This window comes from Scardinius erythrophthalmus (assembly GCF_964197995.2).
Source record: "Scardinius erythrophthalmus genome assembly, chromosome: 1".
Classification (NCBI taxonomy): domain Eukaryota; kingdom Metazoa; phylum Chordata; class Actinopteri; order Cypriniformes; family Leuciscidae; genus Scardinius; species Scardinius erythrophthalmus.
In genome coordinates this window covers 40,116,652-40,136,067 of record NC_138221.1, presented here as the reverse complement: position 1 = coordinate 40,136,067, position 19,416 = coordinate 40,116,652, and the positions used below count along the sequence as shown (strand labels likewise).

The window sequence follows — 19,416 nt, the reverse complement described above, 5'->3', positions numbered from 1 at the left end:
TTATGTCTGTACTTAAATAGATAACCTGCTCTGTTTGATTTTGATCAAGATATCATGTCTCTATTTGTCCCGATCATGTTTAGTTTCACTTTCTTAAATTTCAATGTCATTGCCTGAGTTCTCATTTGTTTTCATAGTCCCCAATTAATCCTCACTTGTTCCCTGTTCTGTTGATTACCTGTGTGTATTTTCCATCAGTTCTCTCAGTTATATGTCTTGCTTTAAAGGTAATGGTTTGTTGTGTTGTCTCTCTATTGGAGTTAATTAAAAAGATTGCTCTTTGTCAATCTGTGTCATAGACAGAGAGGGAGGGAGAGAGGGAGACTGGGAGTCATGGTCCCATGAATCCCAATGTGAGGGTTATTCAGTTTCTTCAGTACATGCTCACTGATAGCCTGGACTTAACACACAAAACTACATTTATGAAGTCGTAACCCTCCCATGAGCAACTCCACACACCACTGCTTAGAAAGCTTATTTGATAAATTGTATTTTTGTTCTTGGTACAAATGTGAATTATTAATTGTGTTATAGAGTGAATGTGTGAAAGTGTGCTGAATTTACCTGCTTTTTTATAGCCTTGGATAAGACTGTGCTCCAGTTTTCACCTTTTTTTCCCACTAAGCCAGGAAAAAAAACAGCACAGAGATACACAGATAGCATTTTTGATTTAGAGACATCTATCTCTTGTCTTTGTCTCTAACATTCCCTTCTCAGCCCCCCAACTCCCTTCAACTCCCTTGTATATTGAAATCTGTTTTGGCACAAAGACATTTCAATATCTCTCTCACTCTTTTTCAAGCTTTGGCTGTAACTCAAGGGCCCTGAGTGTGCATGTCTCAGGGAGGCTTTTTTTGACAGCAAATAGACATGCCTCGGCCTCTAGTGGCTTTCCTTTTTTTTTTTTATCTCTGAAAAGTCAGTCTTGCTCCAAGGCCCTGCCATGGACAATATTGATAAACACATTTGTCAGTCATTGAAACTCTCGGTTTTAGGTTCAGACCAGGGGCCTATACCATGAAGCCGGTTTAGGTGGCTAGCCTGGCTAGTTTCAGTTTAGTTTGCGCCAACCCTGGGTTTTAGGCACCATGAAAGTGGTTTGGCTTTTAGCAGTGTTCATCACCATAGTAACTTACGCTCCACGGCTAACCTGGTGCGGGTCAGGTTATGTTCCAGGTAAGAGGTTACAAACCGAGCTTAAAAGATAAAGATAAAATCACTCCACCTGTTTCTACTCCAAATTAAAGGTCACTACATAGTAAATGATTTTTAAAGACAAAATTGTCTTGCTTTTACTAATGCTTATTTAGAATAAATTTTTTTGTATGATTTAGATATAATTTATGTTATTATCATGCCCTTAATTGATCACACATGTACAATTTTAGCTTATCAATTATTATTACGCACAGTTTAAATGAATAAATATAATGAGGTACTATAAATACGCTTTAGGATCAATAGATAAAGTGTATATATATATATATATATATATATATAATACTATTAAATGACTACATGTGAGCTTAATTGTTCAATTCTCTTTATAACTTTATCAATTGTATAAACTAACTTCACAACTTTTACTTGCACTAGCAAGACTTTTTCTTTTAGTTGTCCTATTTCATAGACAGCTTTCTTCTTGCTGTGTAAATTTGTTTAACTTCTTAATATTTTTCAATCTCGTAATATTCTGCAAAAGAGAGAAGTGAATTGCGCTGCTTGAATCACAGTTTCACTCTTTCTCAGCATGTGATTGGCTGTTCACTACTGATGTCACACCTAAACTCCTAAACTCAGGATCAAAGCCTGAGTTGACAGAGAAAGTTGATGATCAGCATCATGGTACCAACAAGGCCTGGTTGGATTGGTTTGGTTTTGTCAACTTGAAACTAATCCTGTAACGCTGAATTTGTTCAACTACCATCATGGTACCGGCCCCAGGAGAGGTTATTCAGGGTACATTCAGGGTTTTGTTCTAACTGAAACATTGTGCATGATTTGGAGACTGCACACATGAACTCACTTAAATCTGGGGTACAACAGATTAATACTGTTTGCAAAGCCATTTTACTTTGCATATGTTTTGTTATGTTGCGTATTATTGTTTGTCTATTTCTTAAAGGGATAGTTCACCCTTAAATGCAAATTCACTACATGACTGTCATGTCGTTCCAAACCTTTATAACTTTCTTGAAGATTTAATGATTATTTTGTAATAATGAACTGGCTACTCATTTCCATTAGATTGAAAGTGAATGGTAATCATTGGTGAACTCACAAAAAAACACAAACCATTGTGTGGTATCAAAAGATGTATATAAACGTGTATATAAATATCTAAAAAGTATTTTGATGTCACAGAATAACTGCAAGGAAGAGACTGAAATTAAAGTTTATATTTAATTACAACTCTTGTTTGACATTCATGGTCACCATTTACTCTCACTGCATGGACAAAAGCTGCTTGCACATTCTGCTAAACTTAATCTTTCGTGTTCCACAGAAGAACAAAAGCCATGTCATGATTGATTTATTTATTTATGTATTTATTCCTTTAAACTCAATGTAGTTCTTCACTAGGCTATTGTTTGACAAGATACAAAATCAGTTTTTTGCATTCATGGAATAACTTGTTTAGATTATAGATTTTAGATTATAACTTTTTTCGATTAATTCTAAAATCATAAAATCTAGTGTTCATTCAGAAAGAGTTACCAAGAGTGTAAGAAAGATGACCTGGCATCCTCGACCAATTCATCTTTAAGCTGCCAGACTGGCACCTTTTTTCATCATCAAATATGGCACCTTTGGCATCAATAAACCTGTCTCCATGGAAATGGAGTATCTAAGAAGCCTACAGGTCTTGTGAAGATCGCTCTGCCTTTTTCCACCTTTCTGCTCATGTCCAAACTTGTTCACATTTGTCTGACTGTGTCATTCTGTGTTGTTCAGTTTGTTGGCCTCACATTCTTACTCCTGCTGCGACACTTTCACTCTTTTTAGCCATTGTTTTCCTCTCACATTGTAGGTTCCAATTTTCTTTTTTGTCCTTTCACCTTACACTGTTTCTTTATCTCTCCACTCTCACTTTTCTGTCGTCATTTTTCTTCTACTTTTTGTGCCACCTTCCAGCAGGCTAAATAATATGCTCTTTATTTCAACTCCTACATGTTTATCACAAAGCATAACGATGCCACATCTCTCCCTATAGAGCTCTTGCCAACCAGCCTTTGGTCTCTCTCTTTCTCTCTGTATGTGTGTGTGAGATGTGTTTCCATATGGATTTGAGCACTGAGTATTCTCCAAGAGGGTCAGTTTGGTCAGTGATTTCATGAGGACTTTTTGAAGACCTTTTGAGTGATAGGTTAATTTAAAGTTTAACTCAACAGTATGAAACACTTGTGATGAGTGTGTAAGTTAATTATATCTCATTTTTACAGGTCTGCAATATCAGTAGATCTTTTTATAGGACCATCTGCTGCAGATGTATTCGCGAGCGGGCTGCCGCTGAGGACATGACATGTTTTGCATAGTAACCCATTGTTGTACCTTATGACATCTGGAGTTTCTGAATAGGACGAACAATACCCTCCCTCTCCAGATGCGGCTGCAGCGCTAATGATGGATCATTGTGGCTGGACTATAAACTATATCTGTTCATAAAACATTTTGTATAATGGGGTGATTGTGGCAGCTGTAAATCTGCTTAATTGGGAGTGGTAAAGGTTGTTTCATTCTTCATGGCGTTTGCTCGTGGGGGTGTCTTATGTTTGCACCACATGTGTGTGTTGTAGCAGTCATTTCTACTGGTCAGCTGCTAATCATAAATCAGCCATGACTAAACACACTGCAGTCAACCTTTAACACTGAAAGAAACATGGCTTCATTAAGTAAGAGATAATTTACCATTGGAAAGCTTGAAGGGTGCATGAGAGAGAGAGAGCAAAAGGCAGTGGTATTAATGGTAAGAGATATCTTTGAACTATAGCAAAATCACACAGTCTGCCTTAACAAGGCATAACAAGATTCATTAGCAACTATCGTAGTGTCACGGTAACACAACCATCTATCAGCCCATCGTCACCAGATCAGCATGCTCCGTCCACTCGTTCACTCTCCCAGGACTACTGATTCAACACACCTGCACCTCCTCATCAACCTGCACTATATATACCACACACAACCTGCACACCATTTTCTGGTCTCGTCTAACCACGTACAGACTCATCTCTTGCTACAACTCCCATTATCAGCCTGAGACTTACCTGCCTGACTTATCTGTCTTCGGATGGCTGTCTTTTGTCTTCAGTCTTCTGTCATCTGATCCCGAGCCGTTATGTGTGTTCAGCCTGTACCACCCTTCAACCACCTGCACCTGTGGTCATCAAATTCCACCCAGCTAAGTCACAGTGCAACTGCTTGAACTTCACATTCACCCTTCCATCGACCAGTGTTTGTTCCCTGCATCCTATAAATACACTTTGTTTATACGATCACCTGTCTGTTCTCTTCCGTTGTGTTAGACGTAGGTTGTGATGCAGCAAGTTTATGTTTTTAAATTTATATGTATGCTATTATATGTAGTTACAGCATCTATCAGCAGTGACTACCCAGCAAACACATTTACGTTGTGGCAACGTCTGTGGCACGTTGCATTTCTGCTAGGGCAACGTCGCTGTCTACGTGCTTGCAACATTGTAACAACGTAGAATTGTAAGACGCCACAGGACTGTAGCAACGTTGTTGCGCGACATTCAGCAACTGAGAGACGACGTTCTGGCAATATTTTTAGATGCTGCTATATCCCCCATTTAACATTTTGTTAGATAATAATATATTTTTTATAGTTTATTGTTTATCTATATTATTATTTAATGGGGCTATCAACACCTGCAAGTGTAAACTTTGAAGAGTAAAAATGACATTAAACTTTATTAAAACTGCATGGTAATCAAATGGCACTTCCAAAAGTAATACATTTGTGAAAAAAAGAAAAAAAAGAAATAAACGAATATACACATTTATTTTAAGTATAATAAATAAAACATAAAAAGCAAAGGCAGATCAGAACATTTAATGAACAAAACCGGGTCTGTATGGCAGACAGTAGCCGAAAGCCGGCCGAAAAAGGTCGGTAACCGGGGAAACATCCACAAATCCAGAGGAGCAAAGAAAGGAATGAGATGACAAACTGAACAGTGCAAGCGAGGCTACATTAATCACATTAGAAATGAAAGTTGTAGGTTGTGTTTGATAGCTGAGGAAGGCTAAATTAAACGCAATAGGCCTACTCACGTATCCTTGCTCGATGATGAATGAGAACACAATGAGCCCAACAGGTGGTTGGAATTTAAAAGGCTGATTTTCCCGCTTCAGGGAAGTGACGATGTAGTCCAGTGGTTGTCCAGACACCCCAGGCACAACCTTAAGCAATGGCCCTGAACGGTGGTTTAATGTCAACATTGTGACAATGCTGTAACAACCTTCACCACACAACGTATTTATAGCAACCTTTTGGCCATGTTGATAAAACGTTGTTAGAAGGTTGGCTACGTTGTGCCAACGTTCTGTGTTTGCTGGGTAATGGGGCCATTGTTAACCTTGACCCTGTGGTTGAACCGCACTGGGTTGCGCACCAGAACCCCATGACTGCACAGTATTTTACTTTAACTGAAGAAAAAAATAAATGCATAAATCTTGATGCTGAAAACATTGATGACGTGTCAAATCTGTTAGGACACAAATCAAATCTGTCAGTGCAAGACACTAACAAGGTCCCTCTTGAGAGACCTTTCAGATGATGGTTCATTTCACTGTGAATCAGTGTTCTAAAGACTGACAATCAGTTTTGAATATTTATGAGAACATTCCTATTGTTTGATGACATGAGTGTGTCATGAGTGTTTGAAGTCAGAACACAGATTCAATTTATTAGTCACGTCATTCAATTAGTCTGCATTCACTGTAATTTCTTGCTGAGCAATTTGTGTTGGTTGCATTAAACTGTGGTAGAGGAAATTGTAACAATATTAGCTCAAAGGGGAAATATTAATAATAATCCACAATTACCAATTATGAATAATTATTAATATTTGGGTCAGTTAATTAGATTAACTTTGAGGTAAGCTCAGTTACTATTACAATCAATTAAACAGTTCCAACAAACTCTTTGATTATTCATCAAAGGGTCGTCTATTATCAACGTGAGTAACAGTGAGGCCAGGAGCAAAGAAGCTAAGAGAAGGCAGGGCTAGCGGAAAGGCCTTTTAAAGCTTGACAAAAGGCACACCTTGCAGGCTGGCTAAACCAATCAGAAAGGAGGAATTTCTGAGGGGAGTTTCCTCTGTGGGGAGGATTTATGATGCTATCTCAAGTGTGGTCAGACATCTGCCTTACCTCTTTTCTGTTCATTAATGCTCAGATAGATATAACAAACCCAATAGAGTCTGGCTGCAGACTTGCACTTGCACTCTCAGACCTGCACACTCAGACACCAGTGCTTCCTCTGCTTGTGACGTCACCTGCAATCGACACAAATTAACCGTAAATATGTTTCCAGCAGTAAATATTATGTTATATTATTTATTTTTTCAGGAAATTTAAAAAACTGCATTTTTTTTGTTATTAAACATTTTATCGTTAATACCTTATATTGCTATCATATACTGTTGTGTACCAACATTAACACAACATTTCCCCAAAATCATGTTTAATCGGAGATACGAGATTTATGACTTGGGAGCAGGGAGATACGAGGTTACGCTGTCATTGATAAGAAAGGAACGGACACAGACGTCGCTGCTGCCAGCAGTTTTCATCAAAGTCTGCTGTCGCGTTGAGCCTTTTGACAAGAGATAAGGCTTTAAGAGCTATTCAAATCTAATGATTGTGGTTACATACATCTTCCTGAACTCTATTTTAAACGTTTAAGAGATATGAGTGATGCAATACCAAAATACTAGGCTGTCTAAAATAGGCGGAAATTAATCTGCACGCAAACAAAGTCGGCGGTCGCGTTGAGCCTTTTGACAAGAGAAAAGGCTTCAATAGTTAACCAAAGCTAATGACTGTGGTTACATACATCTTCCTAAACTCCATTTTAAAGGTTTAAGAGCTATAAGTGAAGCAGAACAAAAAACAATGACCTGAGGTGTCTAGGCTGTCTAATAGGCGGAAATTAGCCTAATCTGCACACAAACTTACCTTCGTGGCTCACGGGCTTCCTTCTGCACCGAAGCATTACAGCTATCGATTTTTAACAAAACATGCCTACTCAAATGTATCTAACCTAAGTATTTTCACTCGTTATTGTCTAAAAAACATACAGAGTTATCCAAAGATAGGCTTATTTGGCGCCAGTAACTTAGGCAGACCTTTTTTCTCCCATAAATTAAAACCTGCTATTTGGGGTATTTTACATGCACAATGCCAACTTCGAGTCAGTAAAATAATAATAAAAACAATAATTTAATGCTGGTATCCAAAACATTTAATTCAGTTCAAGTATTATATTAGATACATTTTAAAACTTCCATGCACACAAATAATAAGCCTAGTAATAAGTAGACATTTAAAATACGTCAATAACTGCACTGTAAAAAATTTACTGTAGAATTTACAGTAACTTACTGGCAACTTTGGTTGCCAGTAAGACTGTAAAATTTACAAGAGTCCTGTAAATCATTAACTACAATTGTACTGTAAAATTTACAAGAGTCCTGTAAATCATTACCTACAATTGTACTGTAAAATTTACAAGAGTCCTGTAAATCATTAACTACAATTGTACTGTAAAATTTACAGTAACTTACTGGCAACTTTGGTTGCCAGTAAGACTGTAAAATTTACAAGAGCACTGTAAATCATTAACTACAATTGTACCGTAAAAAACACAGCACACTGCCTTATATATGCTGTAAAATTGTTTTTACAGCTGTAACTAAAATTACAGTCGAAATAATGTTTGTGAATGCAAGTGAAATTACAAGAGCAACAATGAACTTACATGTACTGCTATACATTTTACAGTAAATTAGAGCATTTGCTGTGGAATTCAATTCACTAACTACATTTGAGATTTTTCACTGCTTTGTGTGTACGTTTGCTGTAAGTTTCAGCCTTTGTCAAATAAAACTCACAATAACAGGTTTTCATTAATATAACAAATTTATTGTGCAATAATGGCTATTTAACATAAGCACCAGATTCCAAAATATATTGGGAGAAACAAAAATGGAGATTAAATGAAAGGCTTTAGCCTTGGAAAGAACCACTGAGAACAGCGGCACTTAAAGGATTATTTCACCTCAAAATGAAAATTTCCTGATAATTTACTCATCCCAATGCCATTCAAGATGTTCATGTCTTTCTTTCTTCAGTGGAAAATAAATAACGTTTTTTGAGGAAAACATTTCAGGATTTGTATCCACACAATGGATTTCAATCGCAACCAACATGTTGAAGTCCAAATCAATGCAGTTTCAAAGGGCTTTGAAGTGCTTCAAACGGCTCTGCACGATCCCAGCTGAGGAATAGGGTCTTGTATAGCGAAACTGTTGGTCATTAAAAAAATAATATATACTTTTTAACCACAAATGCACATCTTGTACCATCTCCGAGATGCGCTACGTATTACTTCATCACATTGGAAAGGTCACGAAAAAACTAAAACAAAAATGTCGGACGATTTTGAAGTTGGAGGAGAAAATTAGATACATTTTTCGCCCTTCCCTACCTTTTTGAACCGGAATACACAGACAAATAACTTAGACCGATGACGTGACCCGTGACCTTTCCAACGTGATGACGTAATGCATGGCGCGTAGCAGACCAGCACAAGACGAACAATTGTGGTTAAAAAGTATATACATTTTTATTTTATTTAGAAAATTACAGATCGTTTCGCTAGATAAAACCCCATTTCTCAGCTGGGATCGTGCAGAGCCGTTTGAAGCACTTCAAAGCCCTTTGAAACTGCATTGATTTGGACTTCAACATATTGGTTGCGATTGAAATCCATTGTGTGGATACAAATCCTGAAATGGTTTCCTCAAAAAACTTTATTTTCCACTGAAGAAAGAAAGACATGAACATCTTGAATGGCATTGGGATGAGTAAATTATCAGGAAATTTTCATTTTGAGGTGAACTAATCCTTTAAGTATCAACTATACAAGGCACACATCCCTAAAGTGTGACTGAACTTCAGTCATAAACAAAAGAAATGGTTTGAACTGTGCCTACCTTTAATTTGCCAAATCCATAAAAAAAGGCAAGAATGTATTGAACATCAATCATGAACTTGGAAATCAGGTCAGAGTCTCTTGTATCAATTCCATTGGAATACTTTTGTTTAAATGGCAAGCCATTCAAAGTCCATAGTTTCCGTAACAGTGTGCATACATATGGGTTCATTTCATGCATTTTCTTGTTTCCAGCAGCAACTTTTGATCCAGTTTCCAGGTTAATGCCCACAAGTCCTCTGTGGAAAAAAAAAACACACAACATCCAATTATCAAAAAAACAGTATACACTTAAACAATAAAATACAAAATTTGTCAGACAACTCATAAATTACATTTAATTTCAATTAATGAAGAGTTAGGGTCATATTTAATTTTATCCAAAATTTTAATATAAAAATATTTAGCCTTCCATGTTTGCAATAAACAAAATGTACAGATTATATCATTATTATACAGATTTAATTTTAGTAATTTTAGATTTAGTTATTCATGAAAATAATTCTCTATTCAGTGTGTGGTTAGCAAATTTTTTTTTTGTTCATTTGAAAACTTTTCCATAAAATATCTAATCCTGATAAACTATCCTAAATTGAAAACCTAAAAAAAAAAAAAGTCAAGAAAATTTGAAAGTCCACAATAAATATAGAGTAAGATTTTATGCTCTGAAATACCTCTGAATAAATTCCAGCGTGCATGCAGCGTCATCCTGATAAGCAAGATTTAAGTTGTAATAGGTCGCAAACAACGCTGCCAGGCCCTCAACAAATGACTCTGAAAATGGGCCCAGGACAACTTCCCTTTCGACTGACATCCACTTGCTTGGGGTCATGGATTCACCTATAAAAAATAAAAATAAAATACGGCAGAGCATAGATTAATAAGTGTTGTAAAAGTATGGTTCATGGGTAGCTCATGATAAAGGGATAGTCTGAAAAGAATGAAATGAAGTGAAAATTACCATGATTTACTCACGCTATCATAGGAGTAAATTACTTTCTTCTTTCAGACAATTGCAATCGGAGTTATATTAAAAAAATGTCCTAGCTCTTCCAAGCTTTATAATGGTAGTGAATGACGGCCAAGATTTTGAAGCCCAAAAAGTGCATCCATCGATCATAAAAGTACTCCACATGACTCAGGCCTTCTGAAGTGAAGCGATGCATTTGTTTAAGAAAAATATCCATATTTAAAACCATTTAAATTAAAATATCTAGCTTTCAGCATATTTATGGCGAAAGAGTGAACTCTGACCTGACGCAACGAAGAACACGTAAGTGCAGAGGATAGAGCAAAAAAAAAAAAGACTCGAATTAGAAGTCTAAAACAATAATTTTTAAAGACAAATTTCTGAGGATTTCGAATCGATATAAGAGAAGACCTTAAGTTTGTTACACAGCCCTATTTGTTTGAACCACGAGAGGCGTTAAAGCTTACACTATACATCATGTCAGGAGTTACTTTCTTTTGGCATAAGTCGACTTTTGTTTAACAATGTATATTTTACTTACACAAACACATTGCTTCGCTTCAGAGGGCCTTTATTTACCCCCTGGAGTTACTTTTTCCTGGATTACTTTTATGATGGATGATGCACTTTTTAGAGCTTTAAAATCTCATCCTCCATTCACTGCCATTATAAAGCTTGGAAGAGCTAGGACATTCTTTAAAATAACTGATTGCATTTGTCTGAAAGAGAAAAGTCATATACACCTAGGATGGCTTGTGGGTGAGTAAATCATGATGTAATTTTTTATTTTTAGATAAAGACACTATAAACTATGGATTTACAATGAAGATTAATGTTACTAATAAGGATTTTTGTTACTAATGAGAGAGAATGGTTCAGAGATAAAAAAAAAAACAGGGCACAGAGAGAGCTAACTATGGAAGGAATATAGGAATGAGGATAGAATTGTGAAATAGAATACAGGAACAGAGGAGGCAAAATTGTATTTTTAAAATGGCCATTAAAGTGAGAAGAAAAAAAACAGTACAGGACAAACAGTTATCCATTTAAAAGCTAGAGAGCAAAGAAAAGTTTATATGATGGAGACACAGACACAAAGTAAAGCAAAAAACCTTGGATGATCAGTGCGGGTGAATCCGGTAATCCCTCTCTTTCCATGTCGGCTGAAGTTGCTGCTGCCTAAGAAAAACAAAAATTAATTTAGCATTTCAATGAAATCTTTAACACATTAAAAATCTAAATGTTATACTTACATCAGCTTCAATTATAAGGGATTCTGTTCTCTCTTTAAAATGGGCCATTAAGAGTTGCAAGATGCACAGGACCATAGAATTTCCCTCTTGATACTTCGACAGAACAGCACACACCACATTGTTTGTTGGCTTTTCTTGAAAAAATCTTAGAATCCTCTTTCCTTTCCCTTCAATGCTCTCCATGATTTTCAGTAAGCAATTGGAAATGTAAAAAGATCCCCTTCAGACAAAACAGGTAAGGCCATGAGTTCTTTAGTTCAGACAGTGGTGGAGGTGGCGCTGACGGTAATATGTGACCTCCATCAACTTGTGAAGTTCTCCTCTATCGGCTCCAGACATTCCTTCAGAAGAAATTTACTGAGAGAGACAAAATATGTGGGCAATCAGGTACACCACATCTAAATCCTGATTTATGCACATTTCTATGCAATTTCACATGCTGCACAAAACTCAGGATTGTACTGCTCTCATTATTACAAAAGTGACAGAACATGTTCAACTGCCCAAAAAAAAAAAAAAAAAACCCTTCACAAGCTAATAAATGCACAGCAATAAAGCATGTGCACAGCAAATACCAATGTCACGTTTACACTACTTTCTATTTAACAACTAAATTACAAATATGAATACCAAGCACCCTTACAAATAATATTAACATAAAAATAAAACAAAAAAATACTTAATTACACCATCTTAAATCGAACAAAAACGTGCTATTACATTAGCTAATGGCTTGGCAGTCAAGTTAAACACTATTTAGTTGCATAAAACCTACACAATTTAATTGCAATGTTTAAAAGCTTACATGTCTAACGTTACTACCAACAACAATGTAAAATCATTTTATACCGAACAGTTAACAAAAATGTAGCACTAATATAAAATGACAGCACGGCCACACTTTCACGGTGAAGAAAATATAACAGTTAACGTTAGCCAGCTAACTTAATCGTTCATCTGTGTCTGGACTCATCAAGCAAATTCAGTATCATAAAATTGGACAAATAATCTAGATTATCAATTTTGAAACGTCACAAAAAAAAATAAAAAAAATAATAGTTAATATATTGTGGATGTAACAGGATTTCACGTTTACACTACTAAAGCATGAATTACTAGCGTTACACACCTCGTCGTCTCACTCTCATTCGAGGTCCTCGTCCTCCTTCGGTAAACTTAGCGTGCATGAGGTGAGCGCGAAAATTGAGTGGTGATGATGATGCAGCGCGTGGAAAGTCCCAACGGTCCCCCAAGATGTCCACTGAAGATGACGATTGACGAAATGACATCACACGCACTGCGCTACGCCGATGTCGTTGTTTAATCATGGGAGTTTTTTTAAAAGCCAACAGTTTTAAAGTACTAGAGGTGTACGTTATATAATCAAATGTCAGAGTTTAAATGGTGTAAATAATTCGCTAAAAAAAGGCTGTATTTATTACAGTTGACTATTACTTTAGTGTTATTGACTTGTGAAGCAAAAACTTTTGCAACCGTTTTTTTTTCTTAAAACATAAATAAATAAAATAAATTACAGTGGTATATGCGTGATATCCAGTAGCATTTACTGCATACCGGTAAGCATGTTTCCACAAGTCATAGGAACATGCATGCTCCCACATGGCAAAATACAGTAATACTGTAAATTTTAAAATACAGTAGTCTATTGTAAATATTTACTGTAAAAACTACAGCAATTTTTAACAGTGTGATATCATAGTTTAACACAGATAAAATCAGAGTTAAGGCTTTCTTTACGTGTTGCCCGACTATGGAGAGAGAATTGTGTCTTTATTACTTGCAAGAAAATAAATGATCTGAGAGAGAAAAAAAAGTTTGAGAGAAAAAGTTATCACACTGATAGCAAAAAAGCATTTTATGAGAGAAAAAGAAATATTTGAGAGAAAAAGTTTTCATACCAATAGCAAAAAATAATAATATTTGAGACTAAAAAAAGTTTTGAGAGAAAGTATTTTCTCAGAACAAAAAAAATATAAATTAGAATTTTTTAAAAATTATTTCTGAGAAAAAAAATCTCTCAAAATACGTTGAAAAAAACTCTAATATATATATTTTTGCTATCAGTGTGAAAACATTTTCTCTAAAAAAAAAAAAGTGTTTCTCTCAAAACGCTTTTCTTTGCTCTCGATGCAATTTCTTGCTCTCGTGTCAGGATTCTGCTTTGACTGTGAGAATTGTGTCATGGGCGGGGCCACGATCCTATTGGCCAGTCGGGTGAGCATCGTCTTGTCTTGGGAGTCGAACTGAATCATTATACCATTGTTCGGTTCACCGGCATAGATGCCGCCTCTGCCTTAGTTGAGCACGGACACTCCAATGTTTGGGTAAGATGATTCACGGTGATCATACGCCTGGCTCAGATCACAAGAATTTTGTGTCTGTTACGATAGTCACGGTGTCAGATTACACAATTTTGACTCCTAAAAATCTTGTCATGTCGTGGATGGACAAGAAATATGTCAGACTACACAATGCTTTCCGACCAGTCACCGCGAGCCGTCTCACGCACACACACGCACTCACTCAAATACACACAGACACTCACTGTGCTCGCTCGCTCGCTCACTCACTCGCGCGCGCACACACACACACACACACACACACACACACACACACACACACACACACACACACACACACATGTCTGGTGCACTATCTTTGTGAGGACTCTCCATAGACGTAATGGTTTTTATACTGTACAAACTGTATATTCTATCCCCTTACACTGCCCCTATCCCTAAACCTACCCATCACAGGAAACTTTCTGCATTTTTACATTTTCAAAAAAACTAATTCTGTATGATTTATAAGCTTTTGTACCCATGGGGACCTCAATTTAGGTCCCCACAGTGACACGAGTCCCCATGAGTCTGTGTGCATTCAGGTTTAAGTCCCCACCGGTGTAGAAAAACATGTCCACACACACAGGGCCTGGGCGATATATCGGATGACATTGTTATACGCATCTCGTCAGTAAAGCCGGTTCCTTGATTAGTAGTAAATCGCCATCTCCTGCTTTCAGATGAAGCGGCATTAACACAGAGTCGTAGTTCACTGACAAGCTGAGCAATATCACATTAATTATCGCAGGCAATACGTCCGTGATCTAAGATCACCGTGAATCATCTTACCCAAACATTGGAGTGTCCGTGCTCAACTACTAAGGCAGAGGCGGCATCTATGCCGGTGAACCGAATAATGGTATAATGATTCAGTTCGACTCCCAAGACAAGACGATGCTCACCCGACTGGCCAATAGGATCGTGGCCCCGCCCATGACACAATTCTCACAGTCAAAGCAGAATCCTGACACGAGAGCAAGAAATTGCATCGAGAGCAAAGAAAAGCGTTTTGAGAGAAACACTTTTTTTTTTTTTAGAGAAAATGTTTTCACACTGATAGCAAAAATATATATATTAGAGTTTTTTTCAACGTATTTTGAGAGATTTTTTTTCTCAGAAATAATTTTTAAAAAATTCTAATTTATATTTTTTTTTGTTCTGAGAAAATACTTTCTCTCAAAACTTTTTTTTAGTCTCAAATATTATTATTTTTTGCTATTGGTATGAACACTTTTCTCTCAAATATTTTTTTTTTCTCTCATAAAATGCTTTTTTGCTATCAGTGTGATAATTTTTTCTCTCAAACTTTTTTTTAGTCTCAAATATTATTATTTTTTGCTATTGGTATGAACACTTTTCTCTCAAATATTTTTTTTTTCTCTCATAAAATGCTTTTTTGCTATCAGTGTGATAATTTTTTCTCTCAAACTTTTTTTTCTCTCTCAGATCATTTATTTTCTTGCATGTAATAAAGACAATTCTCTCTCCTTACTCGACGAGGATTTCTTAATCGCTGCAACTTTCAATCCTGAGGAGACAAAATGCCGCCGAGTGAAGAAGAGGTGGAGATACGAAGATTCTCAAACAGTTGAAGTGTCCAATGGAGTTAAGAGATTTGCTCTCTAGCTATTTTCAACACTTTTGATTGGTTAATAATTTATAAAAATAACAGAACCACATGGGGTCTGACCAATAGCATCGATTTGTGAAAAAATATGAAATTGACAAAATTTGGACATACGAGGTTTCCGCCCAAAAGTGACAATATGTATTTATTTATATGTATATACTTACAGAAACGATTTTTGAATGACATTGGGAGCTGTTCTCAATCCGACACGAACCACACTATGCGTCGATTGCAAGTGACGTCACTTGCAGAGGAAGCGCTGGTGTCTGGGAGTGCAAGTGCAGGTCTGCAGCCAGACCCTTCTCAACAAACCCACACTGCATTCTAAGAGAAGGTGATGTACATCAAAGTGTGAGTCATTACATGAGGATTAATTAGATAGGAGACATGATACAGGTGAGGTTACATTGACTGTTGGTTGGTTGTATAATAAAATACATACCCTAGTATATACATAATAGTACACAAGACAGTCAATCATTCACACAGTTTCTGGGATGCATGTTCCTTTATAGCTCAGTTTGTCTATGATTAATGCAGCAAAGTCTGTATTAAGGATTGTTTCTGTCTTCCCATTGTCTCTCCTAAGCATGGGACACATTCCTTTGCCCCATAAAACCAACTTATCTGATCATGGTAGGACCTTCTTGTCCTGTTTGGGAGATGGAACCACAGATCCCAGAGTGAAGTTTAAAGATTCTTTTGTACATATACCAAATAGTTGTGTCTGATTTGTCTCAGTCGTTACAAAATAAGAGCGGTAAAGGAAAGAGAGAGCTGAGTCACTCAGTGCGTAGCTATTTATACTGTATAATATAAGACCATGAAAAAATGTTTACACTCATCCTCTGAAATGATAACACCCCTGCTGCTTTTCCCATACCCACATGTTCACGTACAGCCTTTCCCTCTTCCGTGAACAATTAAGCAAGGTCATTAAGCTGTTCTGTAAGATGATGTCTGTTTTAAAGGGCAGGCGAATCAAGAGAATCAATCTCATTAGAGATTAATTACCCTCTTAATCATTCAGCCCAGTTCTTACTCAGCACTGGCCTGTTCCCCATTTCATATTTATGATTTCACGATTATGCTTTTATTATGACACATCTATTTTCTGACTTCTCCGTCATTCTGCGAGTTTTAATGGACGCCGCTTGCTGTGGATCCAATGTGGATCCACCAGCTGAAAAGAAATAGTACAGCTTTCAGAGAAAGTGGCTAAAAGATTTCGAGTGGCTCCACTATGCTGATGGTTCAATGCATTGCGTTCACTGTAAAGCCTGTGGAACAGAGTTTTTCAGGTGACACAGCGTTCGCAACTGAATCAATACATTTTAAGTGTGAGAGCTTGGTTAAACACGGAGAGAGTGCCAAGCACAAAAAATGCAGGGACAAGTGTGTGGCAAATAAATCAGGTTCATCAGGTTCATCAGGTTCGATTATTAAGGCTTATAATCGCCAGGATGCTGCCAGTCGTTCTGGTCTACCGGCAGAGCTAAAGGTCAAATTTGGTGGGTGCTCCTACATTTTTGCTGGTGCTCCTAACTTTTTGAAGTAAATAAGTTAATTTCGAGCTCTGTATGTGAGTCAGAGGTTTTCTCTTTCCTCTGTAACAGGGAATTAGAAGCTCTAAATGCTTTTATGGTGCATTTATGTTTCATATGTAGCTCAGTTTTGACAGGTCTGTAATGCATTTAAGGGCTGATGCTGTGAAACTTTTATGAAGGTGCACATTTTATTAGAGGAAAGTTATAGCAGCTGACCAAAGTCAACTATAAGAAAAGTATCCAAGTCTTAAAGGAACAATTCCACCTCCCCAAAATGAAATGTATCATCGTCATTTACTTGCCCTCATGTTCCAAACCTTTTTATGTTGAAAATTAGGCCAAAACGATATGTATAATTGATTATGATCAGAAAAAATATTAGGATCAAGTAAATGATTTGAGGATTTCCTGATGTCTGGCCAACACTCGTCCAGCGAAGTGAGGACATCTATAGACTATAGTAGGATATTACTCTACTTGGCTATAGACAACAATATCCTATCCAACACTTTCTAAAAGAGCATGAAGCTGTAATCAGCATGATTAGGAACTCCAGTTATGAGAAAAACAACAAACAACCACAAGTGTAATAAACACAATACTTTATTATCTGCAGTAAACACTATCTATTCTAAAAAATACATACACATACAGTTTGGTATAGGAAGAGGGTTAAAGCTGAAGCAGAGTAAAGAATAAAATCATGACATTATGGCAGTATTTGATATTCAACAGACCACCAGCCTGATGGAAACATCAGTCTCTTAGTTCTAACACACCTTTGTGAAAAAGGATAGGTGATACTTAATGTATCAATTAATAAGACAAAGTCTGATACTTGCACGTCTCGCCAGTTTGAAAGAGAGTCCTGATGCAATTTGTTGAGGCTTTTGTTGATCTTGGCTGAAGTTGTATTGATGAGAGAGAACCGGGTTGATACAGAAAGTCTTTGATGATTGGAAAGACAGGGCCGCAGTCTGGCACAAACTTATGTGTCCTTCGAAGACTTCTAGCTCAGCATTCTCATCTTCATAATTTTCCAGAATCAGCCCGTGAATTTGTGATCAGTCATCCTTTAAACTGTGAAGATGTCACTGTCAGTATTTTGCCCTGGCAGCTTTGTCTGTGTTGTCTATGCTTGTGTTGTGCTTGAACATATGGCTATGTCTTTGTTTGTGTTGGCCATGTGCTCCTCTGTTCCTGCCTCCTTGTTTCCCAGTACCACGCCCTCTGGTCTAGTTGAGTCCTCGTTTGTCTGAGTGTTGTCACCTGTTCCTCATGTTCTCTGCTCCCTTGTTGAGTCCTCATTTGCCTGAGTGTGTTCACCTGTTCCTCTTGTTCTCAGCTCCCTTTATATGTGTTCTCTTGCCCTCATGTTTGGTCAGTTTGTTGTCATTGGCCCTGTCCCAAATGGCGCACTTCATGCAGACTTTCGGTCTCGTGGACTTGAATTGCGCGTGCTCGCTGAGTCTATGAGTCCCATTCAGCATTTTACCGCTCTGAAGTGTGCTCAGCAGTTAGGGTTAGTAACAAGTAGCGTAGCAAAACAAACAAAACAAGTAGCGTAGTGAAATACAGTTTCTGACAATATATATATATATATATATATATATATATATATATATATATATATATATATATATATATATATATATATATATATATATATATATATATATATATATATATATATATATATATATATATAGTGAGGAAAATAAGTATTTGAACACCCTGCTATTTTGCAAGTTCTCCCACTTAGAAATCATGGAGGGGTCTGAAATTGTCAACGTAGGTGCATGTCCACTGTGAGAGACATAATCCAAAAAAAAAATCCAGAAATCACAATGTATGATTTTTTAACTATTTATTTGTATGATACAGCTGCAAATAAGTATTTGAACACCTGAGAAAATCAATGTTAATATTTGGTACAGTAGCCTTTGTTTGCAATTACAGAGGTCAAACGTTTCCTGTAGTTTTTCACCAGGTTTGCACTCACTGCAGGAGGGATTTTGGCCCACTCCTCCACACAGATCTTCTCTAGATCAGTCAGGTTTCTGGGCTGTCGCTGAGAAACACGGAGTTTGAGCTCCCTCCAAAGATTCTCTATTGGGTTTAGGTCTGGAGACTGGCTAGGCCATGCCAGAACCTTGATATGCTTCTTACAGAGCCACTCCTTGGTTATCCTGGCTGTGTGCTTCGGGTCATTGTCATGTTGGAAGACCCAGCCTCGACCCATCTTTAATGCTCTAACTGAGGGAAGGAGGTTGTTCCCCAAAATCTCGCATTACATGGCCCCGGTCATCCTCTCCTTAATACAGTGTAGTCGCCCTGTCCCATGTGCAGAAAAACACCCCCAAAGCATGACCACCCCCATGCTTCACAGTAGAGATGGTGTTCTTGGGA

General features: G+C 37.1%; 1 protein-coding gene and 1 long non-coding RNA gene across 4 annotated transcripts in view; one reads left to right on the top strand and one right to left on the bottom strand.

The window, feature by feature from the left end:
• asic2 (acid-sensing (proton-gated) ion channel 2) overlaps nucleotides 1-19,416 on the top strand; it is a gene marked incomplete at its 5' end in the record, with an annotated part of 500,726 nt that overhangs the window by 356,978 nt on the left and 124,332 nt on the right. The gene's annotated exons all lie outside the window — the stretch shown is intronic.
• On the bottom strand, nucleotides 8,182-12,729 carry LOC308692822. The gene is made up of 5 exons (XR_014030375.1): nucleotides 12,597-12,729; nucleotides 11,468-11,824; nucleotides 11,327-11,393; nucleotides 9,919-10,084; nucleotides 8,182-9,483 (listed from the first exon to the last, which is right to left on the bottom strand). It is a non-coding gene; the product is annotated as an uncharacterized lncRNA (long non-coding RNA).